A 7,213-nucleotide genomic window follows, 5' to 3' on the forward strand; every position below is an offset into this window, starting at 1 on the left:
GTGGGGGTGGGTGTGTTTTACTACCATTCTGGAAGTGGCCATCCTCAGTATTCTAGAAAATGTATGCAGGAACTGTTATGTGTGTCTAATGTAAACTACGAAAGCAGAAGTGGTGCAGCAAGATCACATCAGCCTGGCAGGCAAGACGGACTTCATGTATAGCATATGGAACAGTAGTTAGAGGCAACATAACCACCATCACCACCACCATCACCATCATCATCACTGTCGTCATCGTCATCATCGCTGTCATTGTCGTCATCATCATCATCATCGTTTTAACAGTTATTTTTCCATACTTTCCTAACTTAGATGGAATTTGCTGAGGCAGATTTTCTATAGTTGAATACCTTTCCTGTCATCAGCTCTCACCTATTTTTGAGAGCGATAATGCTTCTCTATGGTCAGACATGATTTTTGCTTTTCATGCATATTAGAAATGAACACCACTGCTTGTTTGACAGTGACACTCATTTACAATTGTTACATAATGCCAAAACAAGGTGCCACACAAACACATGCACACAAACACACACACTCACATGCATGCTTACGTATACACATAAAATACTTCTTTCAGTTTCCCTCTGTCAAATCCACTCACAAGATTTTGGATGGTCCAAAAATATAGTAGAAGACACTTGTCAAAGATGCCATACAGAGGAACTGAACATAAAACCTTGTGGTTCGAAGCAAATTTTCCAAATGGACCACCATACCTGCCCTAAACTATAAACGGCGTTCATTTCTAATATGCATGAAAAGCAACAATACCTTCTCTAAACTATAAATAGGCTGAAAGAACCACTCCTGATTGGTATGACAAGTTCAAAAATGGAAATTTTGACCTCAAAGATGCACCTCATTCTGGCCTTCCAGTTCAGTTCAATGAAGAGCGATTAAACCAACTTTAGCACGAAAATTCTCGTCAAACAACAAGGGAACTGGCAGAGAAAATGGAATGCTCCCATACTGCTATAGAAAAGCATCTTCACTCGATGGAAAAGGTTCAGAAGTATGGAGCATGGGTTCCGCATGCTTTAAGTGACAACAACAAAAATCAATGAGCAACAAATATTCGCTGGTTTGCTTGCTCATCACTACTCGACTCATGGACACAAGCAACAATTTCTTTACTGACTCATTACTGGCGATGAAAAATCGTGCCTGTACATCAATATGAAGCAGCATAAGGAATGGCTTAGCTTCGGTAAACAAGCAACACCGTGCATGAAACAAGATTTTCATCCACATAAAACAATGTTGTGTGTATGGTGGGACTGAAAAGGGATTATCCATTACGAATTGCTTGAACGGAACCAAACAGTCAACACGGAACTCTATGTTCAATAGATGGAACGACTCAACATGGCTATTCAAGAGAAAAGATCTAATCAGCAGCATGGATTTTTTCTGCTGCATGACAACGCCCACCCTCATATCATCAATATGACCAAGGAAGCTATTCAAATGTATGGCTGGGAAGTCCCGCCACACCTGCCGTACTCTCCTGATTTGGCACCAATGGATTTCCACTCTTTTCGATCTCTTTCAAATGCTATGCCCAGAGATTCATTCAATACTGATGCAGAATTGAGAGCTTGGTTGGATCAATTTTTCAAGTTGAAATCAGGTGATTTCTACGAATGAGGTATTGAAAATCTTGTTGAACATTGGGAAGTAGTTGTAAGCAACAGAAGTTGTAAGCAAAAGAAGTTGTAAGCAACAGAAGTTGTAAGCAACAGATTTCTTTCAGTTTTCATCTAACAAATCAATTCACAAGGCTTGATCAGCATGAGATTGTAGTAGAAGACTCTTGCCAAAGATGTCATGCACTGGGAGTGAACTTGAACAAAAGGGCTGAAAAGTGGATTTCTTAAACATGCAGCCTATATATATGTCTGTGTATATATATATATATATATATATATATATATATATATATATATATATACAAGCTGCATGGTTATACACACACACACATATATGCTTCATATATATGTACGTAGTTATTTGTATCTATATACAAAACACACACACACACGTATGTATATATATATATATATATAGAGAGAGAGAGAGAGGCACATACATATATTATATATACATATATAGATATGTATGTATGTGTTTGTGTGTGCATGTGTATAAATAAAAAATATATATAGTATATAGATATATTTGTTTGTATTTATATATGAGTGTGTGCATGTATAATACTAATAAAATGAATCCTATATATAAAAGAAACAGCATTTTTCAATATGCATTTTAAAAAAGTAATACAAAACAAGTAGATGGAGAGGATTAGGAGTTGTCTACTCGAAATATTATTAAATCAAATGTAATAAAAGTATCTTGTATTAAGTCGTATAGAACAGCAATAAAATATTGAAAAGCAATAAAATTCAACTTGTTACATGGTAAGGTTAACTTGGAATAAATCCATTTATCTTTCGAATATGTTTATTTATTAGCAGGAATAAAAATAAATAAGTAGGATTGTGTTTCATAAAACATTTATTTCTATTAGAATAAAGAAATTATTATTTTTTTGGCGAGTTTTGTTTCATAAAATTCCCAAAGTCTCTTAGAATAACATTTCTCTGCTCTACCACTAATTTAAACTGTAATGCTATATAACAGTATACATTTATTTTTTTTAAAGATAGAAATACATGCATACATATATATATATATATATATATATATATATATATATATATATATATATAAGTATGCATGTGTGCTAGTGTGCATCTGCTTCTATGTATATTACTTTTGTTGTGTGGTGCAGAGTTAGGAATGGTGTGGGAGGTTATTATTCATCTGAAAGTAATATCTTAGCAATTGCCTCAGTTATGTACACACACACACACACACATACACACACACACACATAAACAAGCACACACATATATATATACATATACATACATACACATACAGATAGATAACTACAGATATTGATACATGCATATATGAATATATATGTATATATGTTCACATATATGTATAAAGTTACATACATACACATATATACACAAAGTTGAGCATGCATATATATAAATATATGCATATATATATATATATATATATATATATATATATATATATATACACACACACACACACACACACACACACACATATATATATATATATGGATATATGTATATATCTGTGTGTATATATATGTATGCATGTGTATAAAAATGCATATATACATATATATGCATTTGTATTAAAAAGTATACTCTATTTAAATTTTATGGGTGTATATGATGTTGTGTTACTAATCATTATGAAACTCAATACAGTTTCTTTAAAATGTTTTGTCTTCATATTTCAATATAATTCAACTTGTAGTTTCTTACATAAAATCTCAAGTTACATTTTGCCACTATTGCAGCTTCTCTGTGTCCAAGACATAAAACTATTAATGGTTAAGTCCATTTAGCTTGATGTCGGTACTACAGCATGGAACGTGTCATTGCTAAATGTAGTAGTAGTGAAAAAATTTTCATGTCTTTAATTAGCCACATGAGATACTAGCAAGAAACCTATTAATGAATTTGGACAATGTAGTTCCTAAACGCTCAAGGTGCAATCAAAAATATCAACTATATTATATTATATTTTGCCTATAATTATAAAAGTGTTACCTTCCAGTAAAGTACAATGCTTTTGCTGAAACAACATACAATGCCATGCATACATAGGCTACCTTCTTAGGACAAAAATATAAAATATAAGAGAGTATTGTAGTTCGCTTGAAGCATTGTGTATTGTTTGTAAAGAATAAAAAGTTTAGAATGGTACAACAATGCACTACAGAACAAAAAATGGACTATATACCTGAATTTGGTTATCTATAGATAATTGGACTATAGATAACCAAATTACAACAGGTATATAGTCCATTTTTTGTTCTATAGTGCATTGTTGTACCATTCTAAACTTTTTATTCTTTATAAAATATTACATACATTACATGTTTCATCACTTAATTTATTCATGGATCTTTCCTATCAAAACATCCTATCAAGGACATTCACAAAGGCCTAAAATAGTGGTTTGGGACAAGAAGGAAAATTAAGTACAGTAATAGAGGTCAGCTGATCTACAAATGTGTACACTCTTTCGAAACTAGTGACAGCAAGAATATTTACAATCATCTGTTTGAATGCTGCTGCCTCTCTACTCTGATGATAAATTCGTATTTATACCTATGAGTATTGGTTCACTTGACCATATGTTAGTAACTGTTCGAAAATGCTGAGGTTTCCACACTAAGAAAATGATCAGTTAACACTTACTTTACCAAGAGAATACTTTTAAATGAATTTAATATGACTGTTAAAATTTCTTTCTTTCTTTCTTCTTTTTTTCATTTTTTTTAGCAAAATTGCATTTAAAATCAATATTATTACAATAGGACTTGCTAATTTAGTTAGCACACGTATTTTACCTTGGTGTTTAGTGACAAGCCTCTTCAAATCTCGAGAATCTCTCTTAGGATTCTTGAAGAATACAGAATGGTACTTCTTCTTCTTCTTCTTCTTCTTCTTAATATTATTATTATCATTATCATTATCATTATTATTATTATTACTATAATTATTTTACTATAAGTATTGCTATAAGTATTGCTACTACTACTACTACTGCTGCTGCTACTACTACTACTACTACTGCTGTTGCTGCTGCTGCTACTGCTGCTGTTGCTGTTGCTGCTACTACTACTACTACTACTATTACTGCCACTACTACTACTATTTTTATTATTATTATTATTATTAAGGTGGCCAGCTGGCAGAATTGTTAGCATGCTGGATGAAATGCTTAGTGGTGTTTCACCAGTTGCTATGATCCGAGTTCAAATTCTGCCAGGGTTGACTTTGGCTTTCATCTTTTTTTGAGGTCAATAAATTAAGTACCAGTGTAACACTGCGGTCAATGTAATCAACTACTTGCCTCCCCTCCAAAATTAACTTCCAACACCAAACATTGCCACTTGATACTAACACATTTATACAGTGGGGAACCTATAAAACTTACTAAGACCAGTCATGTGACTATCCTCTACCAATCAAATCCTATTCAAAACATATACTAATTTGAGCCACAAATTCCCTATAAAAACAGGGCAAACTTCAAACACTAGTTGGAAGTAAGACAGCTGCGACATAAGCCACATCTTTCTATTTGAGCATTTTGAAAATCAGTGCTAACTGTGAAACCAGTTAAAGCTTTAAATATATTAATAAAAAGTATTCTAACTATTCTCAGTGCATTTTCAACCTCTATTTTTCCTATATTTCTACCTGTGTGGAATAAAATTACTTTGTTTTCTATATATATATATTCTTACACACGCACGCGCATAAACATATACATATTGTTGAACTCATGCAAACATGGAAAGCAGATGTTAACTGATGATGATAATGATATTGACTGCTAGCCACTAAAGGTTTTTTTATTTTCTCGTGTTCCTTTCTGTTGAAGAGCATAGGCTCGAAACGTAAAAGACTTTCTCACTTTCCTGAGCTTTAAACTAATACACCTGTTTGTTGTTTATACACATGTCTTCATCTTTTGCTTTTCTGTAAATTCCAACTATATATATATATATATATATATATATACACATATATTTATATAAATACAGAGATAGATAGATAGATAGATAGATAGACAGATGACAGATACAACTGAGTGAATAGAAGCAACTCCCTGTCAATTCCAACTAATTTGGAAAGTAGATGCAGAATGGTAGTGAGGATAATGGCAACACACACATGCACACACACACGCACACACACACACACACACACACACATTTCTGTAACATATCTATATATGTATATTTAAATGCATGTTTGTACATAGGCATATACTAATTCCCTTGCTTTCCTACTCCCATCACCTTCCCCGTTCTTTCATTATTCTCTCCTCCATCTATCCTCACTTTTATATCTCAGTCCCTGTTTCATTTTAAATGACATCAATGACAAAAGTTCTAATTACTTTTGACTATTGTTAACAACTGTAGTTAATGATGACGACGACTCTGATTAAGGCACCATCTTCATGCTATCTTTGCAGTAACACAAAGTCCTCTGTTTAGTATTATGACCAAGTAGTTTCCTTTGTAACATGGTCAAAGCAAAGTTGGTTTCAATTAGTGGATGAAGGAAATATTTCTAATTATTCCTACTTAATTGTTTTTATGGTTTTATTTATTTTTTTACTTGTCTTTCACAGAGAATTAATTTACTGATGTGCAATGTATTTAACAGATTAGTTGTAAAGTCTATGTGTGCATACATTTTTGTGTGTATGCAGGTCTTTGTATATCTATGATATATCTGTCTGTATATATACATGTTTGTATGTGTGTGTATGTGTGTGCATGTATATTTTTCTGTGTGTGTGTGTGTGTGTGTATATATATATATATGTGTATATATATATATATATATATATATATATATATATATATATATATATATATATATATATATATATATATATATATATATATCTAATATATAAATGACAAGTTCTGTATGTATGTCTGTCTGTTGCTATTTTAGTGCCTAAACCAGCTAACCAATATTCACAAAACTTTGCATACATGTTACTCTAACATCCAGTTCAATGACAGTCAAATTGAATTTCAATATGTATGTATGTATGTATGTATGTGTGTGTATGTGTGTGTGTGTGTGTATGTATGTATGTATGTATGTATGCGAGTGTAAGGCAGTGAGCTGGCAAAGACATTAGCAAAATGTTTAAAGACATTTCATCCATCTTTATGTTCTGAGTTCAAATTCCACCAAGGTTGATTTCGTTTTTTGTCCTTTTGTGATCAATAAAATACGTACCAGTTGAGCAGTCAGAGTCAATGTAATAGACTTATGTCCACCCCTGTAATAGCTGCCCCTGCACCAAAATTTAAAATCATTATAATTTGCTTTGCGGGAAGGACTGCTTTAATGAAGTTGCGTCTTGTCCCTACCTTCGAAACACAGTGTTGATAAAACAGGGGACAACTGACGAAGGGAATGTTCTTTATGTTGCCTGTCTCGTTTCTCTATTTGTTTCTTTCGTTGTTCAAAAAAGTTCGTTTTCTATGTTTTTGTTTTTTATGTTCTTGTTTCTCTTTTTGTTGACGTTTTTTTGATGCCCTGTACCTATATAT

Source organism: Octopus bimaculoides, chromosome 10 (assembly GCF_001194135.2).
Source record: "Octopus bimaculoides isolate UCB-OBI-ISO-001 chromosome 10, ASM119413v2, whole genome shotgun sequence".
Lineage (NCBI taxonomy): Eukaryota > Metazoa > Mollusca > Cephalopoda > Octopoda > Octopodidae > Octopus > Octopus bimaculoides.